Source organism: Lampetra fluviatilis, chromosome 50 (genome assembly GCF_964198595.1).
Source record: "Lampetra fluviatilis chromosome 50, kcLamFluv1.1, whole genome shotgun sequence".
Lineage (NCBI taxonomy): Eukaryota > Metazoa > Chordata > Hyperoartia > Petromyzontiformes > Petromyzontidae > Lampetra > Lampetra fluviatilis.
In genome coordinates this window covers 3335834-3355561 of record NC_136324.1, presented here as the reverse complement: position 1 = coordinate 3355561, position 19728 = coordinate 3335834, and the positions used below count along the sequence as shown (strand labels likewise).

Here is a 19728-nt window from a genome sequence, read left to right as displayed (position 1 = left end):
GTACCCTACCCGTACCCGGGTATCGGGTACCTGATTGCGACCTCTGGGATGAAGCCATGTTGCAGGCGCGGGTGGGTTGATTCTAGGAACTTGAATTGTGAGAAGAGACAAGACGTTGGGAAATGAGTGACAAACGGTGACTCACCAGTGACTCACGGCCTACCCGTACCCGTACCCGGCCGCACCAGGGTCGCAAACAGGTACCCGTACCCGACCGGGTACGGGTAGCCGGGTATCGGGTAGGGCACGGGTATCGAGTACCCGGTTGCGACCTCTGAGCTGAAATGAATCCCCTGCTGATGACGTTATGGGATGACACTTTCTCGACTGGCACGTGCATGGGCTTGCAAATATCGCCGGGCTCCACTGGTTCATTCAAACATTTGGACGCAGACTTGATTGGGAGGAACCAGTAACCTGCGGCTCGTTAAAGGACTGATTCGTGACGTTCTTGGCAAGTATTGCGTCTCTTGACGTATTGCGGGGATGAGGTGGTGGTGGTGGGGGGGTATTTATAGCGAATTCGAAAACATTGCCACTTCGAGTCACTTTGGTTGCCGAATCCCGAACTCGAAGACCCCCCCCCCCACTCCATTATGGGAAGTGGAACATTCCAAGCGTCTTAGTCACCGCGGTGCGAGGGGTGGAGCAAACCAATTGCGAAACGGGTGTGTCAGCTCGGTTGGGATTTTTTGGCGAGTTGTTGCGCAATCACGGTGGGCATCGTCGTAACAAAGGGGCCGTCCATAAATGACGTCACGCGATTTTGGACGATTTTTGACCCCCCCCTCCCACCTTCGTCACACGGCGTCACAAAAAAGTCAGACCCCCCCCCCTCAAATATGACGTCACAAAGCTCTGCCCCACCCCCCCTCAAAAAAAACATGCATCAAATCGCTTTAAACGATTGTCATTGTAGTGCGTATTTAATGTGGCGCTGCACTCTGATGTTGTAGGAGAAAACATTTATTTAAAAGTCTATTTAATTAAGTAGAACGTGTTGTCTATATTCATTTAAAGTAGCGCATTTTCATGTGACGTCACATTTCTCAAACCCCCCACCCCCCTCGTCACACATCGTCACAAATGTCTGACCCCCCCCCCCCCCCCCAGGTGCGTGACGTCATTTATGGACGGCCCCAAAGGCGTGCGTGCGGCTTGCAATTGGTTTATTGACAACGTCGGTCAGGGGAGTATCCCTACCCTGGGTACAATCTCGTGCTAGTGGTACCAGACCAAGCATACGAAAGCCACAATTTGACTTCAAAGTGAATACCCGCGTGTGAGTTTATCGCCCTTTTGATCGAGTTGTATTTTGCCGTGTTGATCTCCATACCACAACAGCGTTGAACTTCTTTCGCACCGTACGAATCCAACCGTGTTAATCACAAAGACAAAGATCCCCCTGAGAGTCTTAACAGCCTTCTGGGGCAAGTGCTGTTAGCAAATGGCACCTACAATCACACCGAAAACCAAGATTCCTCCCGTATTACCTAATCACAAAACAATGCAACGCGTTGATCAACATTTTAAAATTAGGTTTAACCCTTGCTGGCAATAAAACACGTGTTAAGATGTTCAAACACCAAGGATTTTGTAATAAAAAAAAACATGCGACGTTTTGGGCAACAGCCCTTCTTCATGAGGGAATAGTCGGCTATCGAGGCAAGCGCTACCGCCCCGCTCGTATCACACAAAGACAAAGATCCCCCGTGTAGCCTTAACAGGCTGTTGGGGCAAGTGCTGTTAGCGAACACCTATGAAGGCCGGAACGGCGCACCAGGGGGTGGGTGACCAGCACCACGCCCGGCCGCCTTTGTCTCCCTAGTGGCGATATTTACAATATTCTACCAGGGCCTCATTTGAGGCTGAGTCGACCCAGGGGAGGCCCAGGACCCGTTCAGATAATCGTCACTGTGGTGTTGGCCGTGGGCGGGAATCGAACTCGGATGACCCGGGTTCGTAGCGCAGCGCACTAACCGCGAAACGAGCGATCGTGTTCCATACCAAAAAATAAAGACAAAGATCCCCCGTGTAGCCTTAACAGGCTGTTGGGGCAAGTGCTGTTAGCGAGCACCTATAAAGGCCAGCACGGCACACGAGGGGGTGGGTGGCCAACACCACGCCCGGCCGCCTTTGTCTCCCTGGTGCGATGTTTACACAGCACCTGGTACTCATTTGAGGCTGAGTCGACCTAGGGGAGGCCCAGGGTCGGTTCAGATAATCGTCACTGATGTTGGCCGTGGGCGGAAATCGAACCCGGGTCGCCAAGTTTGTAGCGCAGCGCGCTAACCGCTACACTACCGCTCCCCACACACACGCACACACACACACGCACACACACACGCACACACGCACACAATAACAACACTCGCACAGGAAACACAGCATCAGACACACAAGGTTTTGAAACGCGCGCGACACAGAAGTAGACACCCGACTCGCAAACACAGCGAGCGAGCGAGCGAGTAGGCGAAGCATCATCACCCCCCATCACCGCACGTGACAGCCACACCCCCATTAATTCATTACTTGAAAGCAAAACATTCAAATTATAATAATTATTATTTCAGCGCTGGAGGACTACCACGTGAACCCGCAGTCCGACCGTACACACGCGCGCGCACGCGTTCGTCTCGGGGCCAGACAAACCCTCCCCCCCTCCCTTAGCCCCCGCTCAGCAGTCGCGAACTCGCTCGACTGCATTCCTCCCCGCGTCTCTCTCCACACCTGGGAGCGACATCCGTCATTCCGGTGCTTCTTTACCTGGGGGGTGGAGGGGGGTGGAGGGGGGTGGAGGGGGGTGGAGGGGGGTGGAGGGGGGTGGAGGGGGGGGGGAAGGGGGGGTTAAAAGGGGGGGGGTGGAAGGGGCTTGGTGGAAGGTTCAGGCACCATCAGCGTGGCATTTGACCACCACCACCATCACCAACCCAGTGCTGGATTCTCCACGTGTAGCAGCTACTACATATGTAGCAGCTGCTACACGTGTAGTAGCTACTACATATGTAGTAGCTACGGGCCCCGCACTTTCAAGGGCCCCGCGCTAAATGCTTTCAAGCTATCAATTCCGGTTCAGTGATTCTGCACTTGCTCTATTGCTATAGTACTATACCGCCTTCAACTTTTACTGTTTAAGGTTAGCGGTTTGTCGTATTATCTGGCTGTATAGCAAATAAAAAAAATACAATTACTTTACATTGCAAGTTAAACATTTATTTTTAATATTTACACGTTTTTTTATCTAGTGCCCCTTTATGACATCGTATTCTCCAGGCCCCGCATCAGCTTCATCCGCCGCCGCAGACGGCAGCAAGTGCAACAAGCAATGCAAGGAAGATGTCGAACCGACGAAATGAGACGAAGGCAAAGACCCCCCCCCCCTCCCGTGGAGCCTCATTAAGAGCACACCGCTGGGACAAGCAGCAGCCCGTGAAGGCCGGGACGCACCCCCCACCCCCCGACCCTTCCCGTGCCGGCCGCCTTTGTCTCTCCGATGCTGACGTTTCACACGCATTGCACCAGGTACTCATGGTACGGTTGAACTTGACCGAAGCAAGGGGAGGCTCGAAATATTCGCAGCTGTTCTTGGTCGTGAGCGGGTGGCGGGGAGGCGGGGAGCATTGAACGGTGGAGCGTCAGCCGATTGCGTCGGACTACTCACTCACCGCACCTCCGATGAGCACACTTTGGCTACGTACGGCGCGAAAGAAGTTCGGCAAACGCTACCGCTACCGCCACGCAGCACACGCGCGTGCACGTGAGCGCGCGCACCGGCTTTGTCGTGCGAAGTTGCCCGCTGTGCCCGGCAACGCACAACGGTGGTGGTGGTGACATCTTGCGACGCCGCCGAGCGGTGTTGCTGTGATTTCTCTTTGCTCCCCTGCTGGGGACCCTTTGCCTTTGCTCGCTCGCCGGTGACGTTGGTGACCCGTGGTCAGTCACGCCCGCAAATGACGCTTAATCCGTCCGCTCGCGAGTTCTCGCCCTGCAGGTTGAACAATTATGTTTTGTTTACTTTAAACTCGACGCGATGTTTTCCTTTCATCGCACAGTGCAATCGTCGTCTTGTGCTGCCGTTGCACGCCGTCTTTGTCTCTCCGAGGTCCCTAGCACAAAGACAAAGATCCCCCGTGTAGCCCTACCAGACTGTTGGGGCAAGTGCTGTGAGCGAGCAGCACCTATGAAGGCCGGCACGACACACGAGGGGGTGGGTGGTCAGCACCACGCCCGACCGCCTTTGTCTCCCCAGTGACGATGTCTACACACCGCATCAGGTACTCATTTGAGGCTGAGTCGACCTAGGGGTGGTCCAGCACCAGCTCACAATCGCCGTGCGCTAACGGCTGCGCTACTGCCTAGCACACACACACACACAACAACTAAAGCACAGAATGTACCATCAACAACACTGCCTGAGCAGTGACGCAGTGCCCACTTGTGCCACAAAATCCGGCCACCTGAGTTTGATTTCCGACCACGGCTCAACATCCGCAACCGGCATGGACCCCCCCCCCTTCCTCCTCCCCCCCCCAACCAGCACTTCACCAACTCGCACTCGCCACTGTGGTGAAGTATGATCAAACAAGCCCCATGCCGTGAAACTTCCATCCAGCAGTGAATTTAACAATGGGCTGCACGCAATCATTATTTGTTAACGCCGCCGTCACCATCATGGTGTTGATGTGAATTCGCACAGCGCGCTAACCACTGCGCCACCGGTCCATCTCTCTTCCTAGACTCTATGTGGCTTGGCGTTACGAGTCGTGGGGGTCACGCATTGCTTTCATACTATAGTTTTTTTTGGGGGGGGGGGGGGTTAGATCGCGTACATATAAATGTGTCCATACTCTTAGTTCTTTCGGTAAAGTCACGTAGGTAAAAAATGAAATTAAAATTAATAAAAATCAAGGGAGGCCTCACTTGATGCAGCAAATCTGGCTGTGACGGTTCCGCCTGATGACGGAGACTTGTGTTGCCTCCGAAACGTCGTGATTTTTTTTATTAATTTTAATTTCATTTTTTACCTACGTGACTTTACCGAAAGAACTGAGAGTATGAATCCTTGCAGTCACGAACGCTTCAAATCTAGAATATAAATGTGTCGTTAAACCCGCCACCACCCGACACAGCAATTAGTGGGGTTTGTCACGTAAACAGAACGTGCCAATTCGTTACTAGTGCAGCACTAGCCGGTGTGTTGGAGAGGAAATCCGTAGCATTTACAACGCGTTGCTGTGCTTCTAACCTTTGAAAGTTGGTCAACTCCACGCATTCAAGCGTCTGCTAAAATTCATTCACGCGTCTGCTGAAATTCACTGAACGTCTTCATGCCAGCTGGTTATTACATCAAATTATGTTTCAGTTTCAGCAGGTCGCTTCCGCGAGCTTATTTTTGTCAATGTCGTAATTATTCATCGTTTGTGTGCGCGCAGAAATTTGAACGCACACGCGCAAGATGAAGGCAAAGATCCCCTGCACGGCATAGCCTAGTCAGACTTTTGGGGCAAGTGCTGTAAGCGAGCAGCACCTACGAAGACTGGCACGGCACACGAGGGGGTGGGTGGTCAGCACAACGCCCGGCCGCCTTTGTCTCCCGAGTGGTGATGTTTACGAACATGAAACAAACACAAATACAAATATCCCCGTATAGCCTTCACAGACTGTTGGGGCAAGTGCTGTAAGCCAGTTGTACCTATGAAGGCCGGAACGGCACACGAGGGGGGTGGGTGGCCAACACGCAACACACACACTGACGCACACACACACACGTGCGCGTGTGCAACTACTGGATTATAATACGCACGCTGAGCGTTTGGTTTGCAAAATTCCGGGAATCAGCGCGTTTCACAATCGGTACTTTCATGATGATGTGTGTACGCGTACAAGCCCGAATTACGCCTTCTTTACTACACCTCAATTGTTTGATTTTATGGACCATCAAGACTTTTTAAAACATGAAACATGCATGCTTTTGTGGATATATGCGCTCGATGCAGCGACGTTGCCACTGCTGCCACAGTAATTTCGTCGCGCGTGATGGGGTAAAGTGTGAGCACTGCCACAAACAACATCAACAGTCGCCATTCGCTTGTACCAAGCTAGGTGCATACACCGATACAGACCGCCGCGGTGGCCAGGAGATATTAACTATGCAGGAGGACGTGGCTTCGATCCCGACTCTAACGCCTGCTGCTGTATATTTGGAGTTTGCGTCTCTCTCTCTCTTAGCCATGGTGAGGTGTTAACTATCTCACCTGGTATACAGGAGGTCGTGGGGTCGATCTCGACCCTGACGCCTGCTGCTGTATATTTGGAGTTTGCGTCTCTCTTTCTCTTACCCATGGTGAGATGTTAACTACCTCGCCTGGTATACAGGAGGTCGTGGGGTCGATCTCGACCCTGACGCCTGCTGCTGTATATTTGGAGTTTGCGTCTCTCTCTCTCTCTCTTACCCATGGTGAGATTTTAACTACCTCGCCTGGCATACAGGAGGTCGTCGGGTCGATCTCGACCCTGACGCCTGCTGTATATTTGGAGTTTGCGTCTCTCTTACCCATGGTGAGATTTTAACTACCTCGCCTGGTATACAGGAGGTCGTGGGTCGATCTCGACCCTGAGGCCTGCTGTGTGTTTGGAGTTTGCAATGTCTCTCTCTCTCCCCGTGGTCGCGTGGATTTTTCTCCGGCTCCTCCGGTTTTTCCCTCCACATTTAGAATCAACGTCACGCGTTTGGAGTAGTTGGCTGCTTATAAATCTCCAGGCGATAAGCCGCTTCCGTTGAGCTATCATTTGTGGTGGCCAGGTCGTTTCTAAAAAAGAGCTCCTGTATAAAACTAGATTCGAAGCTTGCAGGAATCAAATAATAATTTTATTTTCTAGGTGACTTTACCGAAAGAACCAGAGAGTATAGCTACTGTATATAGCTCAGTGAGCCTTAGCTGGTAAAATAAAAATAATAGTTGAAAGGGTTTAGTTTAACACACACAAACACAACGAAGGTAAATAAGCATCGGTTTATATTTGTTTTCAGGCTGTTGGGGTGCGTGTGTGTAACGGATGTAGGCGCAGCCCTGCAATTCCCTGCTCACGCTACTGCCGACAGAAGTGGTCTCCACTAGCGGGAGCTCTAGAGAGGCCCCTCTGAGATTGTATTTGGCCTACTCTTCCAAGGTGGCCGTATACCTCGGAAGAAGTAGGCAGTTACCCACACTTTACCCCACCACACGTGAACTTCCGATCGACTAAAACTCGATTTACCCATTCACACTGGTGGGTAGACAGGTAGGCGTGGGGATTGGAGACATTTTCCTCATTCTATAAACTATTAAACTATTTTTTTTAATTGTCCAGATAAGGCCAACTGAGCTATGCTGTATCAATTTTTACTTAAAACTTTCGTGACTGCAGGAATTAATATTATTGGTTCTTTCGGTAATTTTTCTAAAAATAAGAATAATTATTTTCAATTTCTTATTTTAATTAAATTTTATTATTTTATACGTACTATACTGTATAGCTCTTGTTCAGAAACGACCTGGCTATCACAAATGATAGCCCAACGAAGTGGATTATCATCACGTGGAAATGTATAGCAGCAGCCGAATGTACTCAACGCGCGGTGCTGTGGATTCTAAATGCGGAGGGGAAATCAACGCGGAGGACCCAGAGAGAAATCCACAGGGAGAGAGAGAAACACGCACACTCCAAATATACAGCAGTCGTCAGCGTCACGATCGAACGGACGACCTCCTGCGTACCAGGCGAGGTAGTTAACATCTCCTAGTCACCGTGATGATGATGAGAGAGAGAGAGAGACACGCAAACTCCAAATATACAACATGCGTCAGCGTCACGATCGAACGGACGACCTCCTGCGTACCAGGCGAGGTAGTTAACATCTCCTAGTCACCGTGATGATGATGAGAGAGAGAGAGACACGCAAACTCCAAATATACAACATGCGTCAGCGTCACGATCGAACGGACGACCTCCTGCGTACCAGGCGAGGTAGTTAACATCTCCTACCCACCGTGATGATGATGATGAGAAAGAGAGAGACACACAAACTCCAAATATACAGCAGGCGTCAGCGTCACGATCGAACGGACGACCTCCTGCGTACCAGGCAAGGTAGTTAACATCTCCTAGCCACCGTGATGATAATGACAGAGAGAGAGAGAAACACGCGCATTCCAAATATTCAACAGGCGTCAGCGTCACGATTGAACGGACGGCCTCCTGCGTACCAGGCGAGGTAGTTAACATCTCCTACCCACCGCGGCGCCCCTATCAACTGCTGCTCTGGGAGGTGTGAGCGTGCTCCTCATCACACGACAGCAACGGGCTCAGGGCCTGACCAGAGATGAATGAACTCCCCCATCCGTAGTCAATGAACACTCCACCCGAGTGAGCATGCGCCAGACCAATGCCACGCTGCCACAGGCACGCCTTTGGGCCAAACTGCCGCGGGGAAACACCTGGCGTGTGCGGTCGGAAGGGTGGGGGGGTCGATGAGTGGTTCATGCGTTGTGCTCGAGTCTGGGTGGCAGAAGAGGGAGGGGGGGGGGGGTTGGGGGAGGAGGGAGGGAGGGTTGGGGGAGGGTTGGGAGAGGGTTGGGGGGAGGGAGGGTTGGGGGGAGTGTTGGAGAAGGGAGGGTTGAGGGAGGGAGGGTGGGGGGAGGGGGGGATGGAGGGGATGGATGGGAGGGAGGTGCATTCGCCGCTATGGTGCTGGTAGCGCAGCAGCAGGGGATCTGGTGATGGGTTTTTGAGGGTGATTAGTTTTCTTGTTGGTGTCTATGAACACAGTAACACACAATGGGACTAATGTTACACGGGAAACCCGCGTTATATCTTTGATTAAAAAGGGAGCACATAAGCAAACAAAAAAATAAAAAAACGACATGATGAACGAAGTAAAGTGCCGAAAGACCGAGCATCTTTCTCGTCTGATCGTTAAAAAAGGAGGGAGGGTTGGGGGAGGGAGGGTTTAGGGAGGGAGAGAGGGTCGGGGGGAGGGAGGGAGGGTCGGGGGGAGGAAGGGAGGGTCGGGGGGAGGGAGTGAGGGTTGGGGGAGGGAGTGAGGGTTGGGGGAGGGAGTGAGGGTCGGGGGGCGGGAGGGTTGGGGGAGGAAGGAAGTGAGAGAATGATGGAATTAGTGGAGGAGGAGAAGAGGGGAGGGAGGGGGATGAGAGGTGAGAATCTTGGAGAGAGGGACGGGGAATGGGAAGTACCAGGACTGGAGTGAGCCAGGTCAGGTGGGGGGCTATATAAGGGGGGGGGGCGAGGGGGATGGCGGTGGGAGGCGTAATGGGTGCACGCTCAATGAGGGAACGTGTGATGAGTGGGGCGGGGGAGGGGGTAACGAAGGGGGGGGGGGGTCGTGTGATGATGTGATGAAGGATGGAAGAGGGAGCGTGTGATGAGTGGGAGATGCGTTGGGGAGGAGGAGGAGGAGGGAGCGAGTGTCGTTGTAAGGCGCGGCCTCTGCGTAACTTCTTGTCGGGGCGTCTGCTCAGAGGCGTGACGCGGCGACTTCTCAATCCACGCGCAGAACAGTCACTCACACGCGCACAGAGAGACACACGCGCAGAGAGAGACGCACACACAGAGACACACGCGCACAGTGAGACACACACACAGAGAGACACACGCACACACAGACACACGCGCACAGAGAGACACACGCACACACAGAGACACACACAGAGACACACGCACACACAGAGACACACATACAGAGACACACGCGCACAGAGAGACACAGACACACATAGAGACACACGCACACACAGAGACACACGCGCACAGAGAGACACAGACGCACATAGAGAGACACACGCGCACACAGAGAGACACACACGCACACAGAGAGACACACGCGCACACAGAGAGAAACAGACGCACACAGAGAGACACAGACGCACACAGAGAGACACACGCGCGCTCTCTCTTACAGGCAGCGAACCAATCTACGCACGGCCCTCAATCGATTTATCGATACTCCCCGCCCCCCTCCACAACCCCCTTAAAATCGTCGCCACTGCCCCCCCCCCCAATCACCGCGCGCGTAACGCGCAGCAGAAGACGCCTCGCGGTCGTGGTGAGCGCGAGAAGGCTGCGCCCTGGGAGAATCGCGACGCGGAACCTCTCGGCGGGGTGTTTTTGTTTATTCTTCTTCACTACCGAAGAGGACGACTTTGGCGACCTCTTTACGCGTTTGGGAGCATCGCGCGGGGAGTGACCCTCTCCCAACCCCCCTCCCCCCCTTCAAGTGGACCGGAGCGACTCGCTGACACACCGGGGTAAGTCCCGTGCCTCCCCCCCCTCTCCCTGTCCGTCCGTCTTTGTATCTCCGCGAACAAATGACACTTTTCGTAAAAAATGTTTTATTTTGTTGACTCTAAAGCCAGCGTGCGCTTCGTCGAAAGAGTCGGCCGATCACGTAGAGGTGTAGGGAGGGCCTCCACGAAGAGGGAGATATAGAGAGCCGTGCAAGAGGGCATTTGGCCTACTCTTCCACGCCGGTCAGCCGTCTTGAAGGATAGATCATATTCTTTTTTTTTTAAATAGTGTAGTTCCTTTGTCAATCCACTGTTGCATGAATGCTTGCGCACACCGTGATGGTCATTAGGATTGTTTGACCATACTTCACCGCGCTGGTCAATGCGAGTTCGTGGAGGGGTGCAGGGGGCTGGTGGGAGGTCAGGACTGATTCAGGTATCGATCGCCACTTATGTTAGCCGTGGCTGAAGCATCGAACTGTGGACCTACAGTTTCGTAGAGCACGCCAATAAGCCGTAGTCGTAGTAACAAGAATAACAACATCAACATCATAGTAGTTGTAGTAATAATAACAACAACATCAACAACGAAAAGATTCATTTATCCAGAAAAAAAAGCACCCCAATGAGTCTCAGGGCACCTTCGTGAGGAGGGCGCTGCCACATTTGGCCGTCAATTCCACTTTGGCAACGACAGTTCTGGCTTTTCGTGCGCATTAGAAATTATGGATCCGTGGAGGAATCCGCCGAGACGTACGAAAGGGAATAGCGACTCAAAGGGGCCGCACAGACGGCTTGACGAACCCACTTGCTGTACTGCCTGCATCCTGGCTCACGTTGCTCGCTCGCAGCTCGGCGGGTTTGCGGAGCCGAGTCTCTGCGTGATCCACCAACCCTGGCCTCCAAAGCGCCAGATCTCAGGCGCGCGACCACGTGGGTAGTACAGCAAGTAGGTCACTGGGACTGGAGTGTATTCGTAGACTCGGAGAGCGGACAATCTCACCTTTGCACGCGTGTTGGGTGTTCTCCGGGTTTTCCGGTTTACTCCCACGCACGAAAACACAGGTGCTCAAAAAATAGACTTTTGTCTGCAACATACCAAGGCAAGCATTGTTGTGTTGAAAATAGTTGCAACTGGCGTAGACGCAGAGAGAGAGAGACTCACATTGCTTACACAAAGACTCTCCGACTTGCATAGATGCATTGGGCCATCGCAGGGTTAAACAGAGACCTGACATTGACTCGCTGACGCACACAGAAAAGCATGGTCTTACATAGACTTACATTGAGACTCAGTGACTTACATACAGACCCTGACTTACACAGACAAACATTTTCTTACATAGACTTACATTGAGACTCAGTGACTTGCATACAGACCCTGACTTACACAGACTTACACCGGAAAGCATTGTCTTACATAGACTTACATACAGAGACTCAGTAACTTGCATAGACTTACACAGAAAAGTATTGTCATTCATCCAATTACATTGAGACTCGGTGACTTACAAAGACTTGCATAGACTTAATGACTTACATATAGACGCTGACTTACATAGGCTTACATAGAGACCCAGTGACTTACATAGACTTACATAGAGACCCATAGACGGGACCTTTATTTTATTGCCAGAGGGGAGAGCCCAGAGGCTATTTTGTAATGGAGACCCGGGGTTAAATAAGTGCAGCTAAACACCACAGACTAATATAGACTGACGACGAAACCCATAGGGTCCCATAGGCACCAATGGGCTTGGAAAACCGTAGAGCTACATCAACTCCTCGACACTTAGAGACCCACACGTTTACATAGACAGCCATAAAACTACAAAGACGCCCAGAGACCTAGACCCATAGGCTGACATCGGGACCCAGAACCTCGAGACACGCACACTTACATTGACACCAAGGCTGTAGCCATGGAGTCAACATTGGCAGGGGGACCAAATCGTCCAGTGGGTCTGAGGGTCCCAACCCAGAACAATACCAAAATTTGAAAACGAATTTCCTGCCTAAAATATTAAAAAATGACTAACACAGAGGATGGACTTTGTATTTATTTTGTACAATAATGTCTAATAGTGTATTGTATTACATTGCTCTGTTTTTTCTTTTTTACCTTTTCTTGTTTCATTGTATGTAATGGCAGAGATTAGGGATTAATAAAGTACAACCATAACCACAATCATATAAACAGAAATACATTTCATAGCAATATATTGCGGGGGACATTTTGAGCATATTTTAATATTGGGGGGGGATGTGTGCCCCCCCAAATATGTATTATAATTTCGGCCTTGATTGACACCATTAGTTAGAGACCCAGATAAATTACACAGAGATCAATAGACTTAGAGACGCGTGTCTGAACCATAAATCTCTCTTTAGATTGGAGGAATCCGATGCGCTATAAAGCTGTTTTTCACAGATGTCCATTAGATCCCCATCGGCATGCCCAACGATACAGAGACTTACACCGACTGATAAAATTTCCTCTGGAGTCGGCTAAGTGTCACGCGATACCAAGAGCCTCTCCTTTGATGGACGCCTGGGATTCAGTGTTACACGCAGAGCCCCCTTGCTCGATCCACTGCTGAATGAGATCCGCCCGCACGACAGCTTAAAGCTAACCGCGCTTCGAGCAAGTGGCTGCAAAATAACTGCACAATTCCCAATGTGCACACAAAATCAAGCCACGTGGACTTGCATTCTACGCCATCTTCACAGCTAACGAATACACATCGCAGAATACAAAGTGGGTGAATTTCAAGCGCGTTCGTTGTGCTCGCCGTGGCTAATTTGTGTTTGCTTTGCCCGGTCGGCGTTCAACCGCCGAGGTGGCGATGGGTTTCAATTTGTCTCATCCCTGGTCGCTCCGTGCCACCCCCACATCCCCTCTCCACGTGCACCGCTCCCGTTCCGTCGCCACGCGCCGCCGATAGCCCGCGGTGATCGAGGGGCGATGGAATAATAATCGTCGTCGTCTTCGTCGCGACAAAAAAATTAAAAATAAACTCTTCCTTCGAGAGTCGCTCGAATTTTCGCGATCTGTGCGGGGCACGCGACTTCTTGGGACTCGCCGTGGGAGGTGAGGAAACGATCTCGCTTTGACTTTGCTCGACAAACGGCGAGTTGGGTTGGCGCGTAACGCGTCGGTGAAGAAGGGGTTGGGTGATGGCGGTGGTGATAGCGGTGATGGCGGTGGTGGTGATGGGGGTGGTGGTGGCGGTGATGGCGGTGGTGGTGGTGGTGATGGGGGTGGTGGTGGCGGTGATAGCGGTGGTGGTGGTGGCGGCGGTGGTGGTGGTGGCGGTGGCGGCGGCGGTGGTGGTGGTGGCGGTGGTGGCAGTGGCGGTGGTGGCGGTGGTGGTGGTGATGGCTGTGGCGGTGGTGGTGGCGGTGGTGGCGGTGGTGTTGGTGGTGGCGGTGGTGGTGGCGGTGGTGGTGGTGGTGGTGATGGCTGTGGCGGTGGTGGTGGCGGTGGTGGTGGTGGTGGTGGCGGTGGTGGTCGAGGCTGGGGATCGGGATGACGACCAGAGTGGCAAAACGCGCCCTGAGAGAGAGGACTCCCAGTCTAGAGAGATGGAGCGGCAAAATCAGCTCCGGGATGGGTGGGGGGGATTTGCATCGTGCTCCAGTGGATTGCTGCACCACCCGGTGACCGTGACATATTTCGGTGTCATGGTGGGGGGACGGGGTTCATGCAGCAGGGGATAGATCATGACCTGACGAAACATCACCGCAGTGTTCACGGCAACCGATCCGTGTTGACTCAACGAACGTGATCCGTTAGATCCTTGGATCGCATTCTGCTCAGTACTTCGAGGTGGAAGCTCCGTTCCTGCAGGGCTGATCGCGCTTTTTGCCAGCGCAGAGCTCACAAGCCTCGGAACAACGCTCTGTCTTTGCTCACAAGCAGTGCCGGATTATATCCTCGTAGCACAAGTAGCTACACATGACGCTACGGGCCCCGCACTTCCAAGTGCCCCGCGCTAAATGCTTTCAATCCAGTTCAGTGAGTTTGCACTTGCTCTATTACTATAGTACTATACCGCCTTCAACTTTTACGAACGACCGGGTGTTTAAGGTTAGCGATTTGTCGTATTATCTGGCTGTATAGCAAATAAAAAATACAATTACTTTACTATGCAAGTAAAAAATTTGTGTCGTAATATTTAGGTGTTTTTTTAGGGCCCCTTGGTAACAACGTATGCTACAGGTCCCGCACTAGCTTAGTCCGGCAGTGCTCATGAGACAATCAGAGTGTTCTTGGTTCTTTCGGTAAAGTCACGTAGAAGGGAAGTAATAAAATAATAAAAATCAAACATAATAAAATAATTCTCACGACGTTTCGGCCACAACGCAAGCAGCCGTCCTCAGGTGAAGACCAGGTTTGTTCAGAACCATGGTCTGTCAGACCTGGTCTTCACTTGAGGATGGCTGCTTGCGTTGTGGCTGAAACGTCGTGAGAATTATTGTATTATGTTTTATTTGTATTATTGTATTACTTCCCTTCTACGTGACTTTACCGAAAGAACCAAGGAGATGAATCCCTGCAGTCACGAAAGCTTTAAATCGAAATACAATCAGAGTGGTTCGATGTGTGTGTATAAGTCCCGTCTTGAGAAACTCACCTCTTTACACTGGCCTTCAGCCCCTCTGAGACCTGGCCGTGTGCCCTGCAGATTCTCTTCATTCCCGACTTTCCATGCACGGCGGCGCATTGGCGAAATCGCCGAATGAAATACGCTACATTGCACATGTAAATTATTATTATCAAGAATGATGATGGAAGTATGAATTGTCCAGTAATAATTGTAAACTGTGTCCGACTTTTCATGCGCAGCGCCTTGAGAATGATTGTTTAAGGCTGCTTTTATAAATTGAAAGTATTATTAGTAATACACTTTGCATTTAGTACAATCGATGTGACTGTGACTGCAATGCGACATGAGAGGTCGTCGCGATGAGCGAACGGGGATGATTTAAGGAGCGGCTGTCACGTGATTTAATCTCGTAATTAATCTGTCATTTAATCGCGACCGCGCAGATGCCCGCGGCTGCGCCGTACATCTCGTATCGCGCGTTTGTTCAGAACCATGTCCGACGTTTCGCACCAGGTCCTGAATCGAGCCGCTCCCCCCCTCTCTCATTCGATTCTCCCTCTCCCTCCCCCCCACCACGCCTGACTATTGCATCGCGTGGTGTCACAACCACTGCGAGCTGACGGACAAGCCAGGAAATCTCGCCGGCATGCGCAGCGAAACGTCGGACGTCGTGATGCGCGCGGAACGAGCCGGGAGCGCGCGTCGCTCCGCCGATGCTGCTGCCGCGCCGCGGAAATGCGTCCACCGCGGACGCAGACGAACCTCGCTCCGGCGGACGCGCAGAACTCTCCTCTCTCTTTTTGCTTTCCGCAGAATGGACCGACTCGTCGGCGCGTTCGCCCCGCTGCTCCTCTGCGTCCTCGTGGCGACGGAGTGCGCAGGTGAGCGAGCGAGTGAGTGAGCGAGTGCGAGAGTGAGCGAGCGAGTGAGCGAGCGAGAGAACGAGTGAGAGAGTGAGCGAGTGAGCGAGAGGGCGAGCGAGCGAGAGAGCGAGAGAGCGAAAGAGAGAGATGGTCAAAATGGGAATCATTTTTATTTGTACATGAGGAGGAAACCGATGAGCTATGAAGCTCTTTTGCGCAGATGTCGATTCGGGGACACGGGGTTAGAACGTTACAACAACAAACGGTACACAAACACGATAGGGGTGTAAAGTATAGGAAAGGTAAACATATCACTTATATTTTTTATATACTGGGTAAAGCTCACTTAGCTATTAGCTTCTTGTTCAGACGCGACCAGTCCACAAATACTAGCTCATCGAAGTGGCTTATCATCGTGCGGAAATTTAGAGCAGGAACATAATTTAACACGTAGGCTTTCGCGACCAATATTATTCATAGTATAGTTTTTTTTTTACCCAAAAAACCCTATATTATGAGCAGGAACATACTCTGAATATTTCTAGATTTGAAGTTTTCGTCACTGCAAGGATCCATACTGTTTGGATTTTTCGGTAAAATCACGTAGGTAAAAAATAAAATAAAAGATTTTAAAATGAAAACAACTAAATAAAAACAAATCACGACGTTTCGAAGGCAATACAAGCCTCCGTCATCAGGAGGCTGCTCCAGCAAAATGACTGTCGCCTAAACGTGCGTTTCTAAATTTAGAGGGGAAAAAACGGGAGGACCCGCATAAAACAATCCACGCGGCCACGGGGAGTGAGACACGCAAACCTCAAATATACAGCAGGCGTCAGGGTCGGGATCACAAGCCCCCGACTTCCTGCATACCAGGCGAAGAAAATAACACCTCGCCATAGATACAAAGAAACGGAGAGATGCCTAGATAAATGGAGACGTAGAAAGATGAGAGAGTCCCTGTGTCTACCTACCCATACATCAGGGTGTCTAGCCACACTCTCACCGTGAAGTTAGTTACTACTGAAAAGAAGCGGTCCCGATTTTATCGACCTCCAGAGGGATGATGATTATGGCGGCGGTGGTGGTGGTCTGTCTCAATGCTCCAATCAATATGAGAGGCTCTGCTGGGTTTTTTCAAAGCCACCAAAAGATTCGTTTTTGGGAACTCACCAATCTGAGCCTGGACGTGTAACTTGAAGCTGGGAATGGCGATTCTTCAAGTACGCTCGTTGCTGGAAAATCAACGGTTCACCTCTGTTCCCACGTCGTCGTGTGCCGCTGGACGGGAGGTGTTCGATGGTGACGTCATCTCGGTGGCCTCCTTCATACCTTTATCAGTGCCCAATTCAGACCTTATTGTCCACCCCGTGCCCTTATAAATCTCAGCGTTCATCCTACAAACTCCCATCACAAGGGATAAACGCAAACAAATGGACAAAAACATGTGCCCGTATTGAAACGGCTGCACGCCGTATGGACCTGACAACTCAATTTCCCTGTACAAGAATACGGGGCAAACCGTATGGGGTTGACACCTATGCGTCATCTGGCTGTTCCTTGTCTAGATACACATAAACACGCACACACACACAGGTACACCCAGACACACGCGGACACACTGCCTATATTTTAACCCTCATTGCACCGACGTCTTAAACGGTCCATAAATGACGTCACTCACCTAGAGGGGGGGAGGGGTCAGACATTTGTGACGATGTGTGACGAAGGGGGGGGGGGTGAGAAATGTGACGTCACATCAAAATGCGCAACTTAAAATAAAAATAGACAACACGTTCTACTTAATTAAATAGACTTTTAAAAAATGTTTTCTTCTACAACATCAGAGTGCAGCGCCACATTAAATACGCACTACAATGACAATAGTTTAAAGCGATTTGAAGCATGTTTTATTTTTTGTGGGAGAGGGGGGCAGAGCTTTGTGACGTCATATTTGAGGGGGAAGGTCTGACTTTTTGTGACGTCATATTTGAGGGGGGGGGGTCTGACTTTTTGTGACGTCGCGTGACAAAGGGGAGGGGGGGAGCGCTCAAAAACCGTCCAAAATCGCGTGACGTCATTTAAGGACGTTCCCAAACTGTAATCACCCGTCAGGCATCCACACGCCGAATCACCGCTCGGGCGCGTGTGTGATGGAACTTCTTTCGCACCGTACGGTAGCGTTTCGACCACAAATGACGTCATCAATGAACAATGAATAGACGGCATAGCAAGCGGGGATGACCAACGTCTTTGCGACAGGAAACAAAGTAAACGATTAAAAAAAAAAGCCTTTTCAGCCAAGACAAATTACGTCACACGCCACGTGCCTCGCCCTATGACATCATCGTGCGTGACGTCATCGGGAATACCCCCCTCGCGGTGATGGTCAGAGTTGTTACACAATGCACGTGCGTGTGTGTGCGCGTGTTGTGGTTTGTTTGTTTTTTTAACCTTCGTATTATTATTGACAATGTTGAGTGTTTTTTTTTTACTTTGTTATTGGTGACAATGTGGTGTGTAGAGCGAGTTCAAATCCTCGTTGGACGGTTGGCTCAGCACATTATCCCTCAAGGGGCCGTCCATATATGACGTCACTCACCTAGGGGGGGGGGTCAGACATTTGTGACGATGTGTGACGAGGGGGAGAGGGGGGGTTTGAGAAATGTGACGTCACATCAAAATGCGCAACTTTAAATAAATATAAACAACACGTTCTACTTAATTAAATATAATTGTTATAACAACACTAATTTTGATTAATTTTCATTATTAACTATTTGATTTTTTTAATTTACTAAGGTCACATTTTATTTATTACATAAATGAGCATTTGCTTCTCCACGGGAGAATGGAGAAGCATACATTTTGTAAATGTTTTAAATTATTATTAAACATTTTTATTCTAATGATTTTAACAGGGATTTTCATTCTGTGGAATGGATGTGATTGTTATAATTGTACTCTCCATTTTGCTTCGTTCTACTACAGAGTATTTTTTTATAGTTATAATTACTTTTAATATTTTATAATTATAAAATAATTTCAATATAATATTTTGAACATCTGCAGTTTTAGTTAGACGTTGAATATTTACAAGTAAATTTTAAGCTAAATTTCAGCTTTCCAATGCCTCCTTTTTAATACGTGTTATCTCCTACAACATCAGAGTGCAGCGCCACATTAAATACGCACTACAATGACAATAGTTTAAAGCGATTTGAAGCATGTTTTTTTTTTCAAAATGGAAATGTTTTTTTTGGGGGGGGGGCAGAGCTTTGTGACGTCATATTTGAGGGGGGTCTGATTTTTTGTGACGCCGTGTGACGAGGGGGGGAGGGAGGGGGTCATAAATCCGCCAAAATCGCGTGACGTCATTTATGAACGTCGCCCAAGGGTGGATAAATTAAGTACCACACTGTGTGGGGTAGTCAACAGCGGTTTGTCCTAAGGCTCGAATCCCCACGCTAGCCCCGCCATAGAAATGTGGAATTTTCACCACCGTCTCAGTTCAACGAGAGATCAGCACCAAAGCCTGGACGCTCATTTGAGCAGCAGGAACTCCACTTTGCAAAGTTTTTGGCAACAAAAAAAGACATGAAACATCTCCCCATCATATCCTCATGGGCTGTTGGGGGGTAACATTCTCTTATCGAGCCCCCAGCGAACCCCAAGCGAGCACCGAACGAGGGTGGCGACGTGGCTAGCACCACGCCCGGCCGCCTTTGTCTCCCCAATGCTGCTGCTCTTCGCAATCGAGTGTACTTCTGTTGTTGTTGCTTTTCATTCGTCTGACTCTCGTGCAGCGGCCGCGGCAGACGCGTGCGGGGGGCTGTTGACCGACCCGCCGAACGGCACCGTCATCCAGTCGCCCTCCTACCCCAGCAAATACCCCAGCAATCTGAACTGCCGCTGGGAGATCACCGTGCCCAGCGGCTCGTCCGTGCGCCTCACCGTGCAAGAGCTGCTCCT

General features: G+C 50.7%; 1 long non-coding RNA gene across 2 annotated transcripts; it reads left to right on the top strand.

The window, feature by feature from the left end:
• The first annotated feature begins 5440 nt into the window (after positions 1-5440).
• Positions 5441-19709, top strand: LOC144948561 (uncharacterized). Of its 2 annotated transcripts, none has more exons than XR_013640176.1 (3): positions 5441-5556; positions 15707-15774; positions 19563-19709. It is a non-coding gene; the product is annotated as an uncharacterized LOC144948561 (long non-coding RNA). The 2 variants fall into 2 exon arrangements; XR_013640175.1 differs by lacking the exon at positions 5441-5556 and adding an exon at positions 10059-10304.
• The last annotated feature ends 19 nt before the right edge of the window (positions 19710-19728 follow it).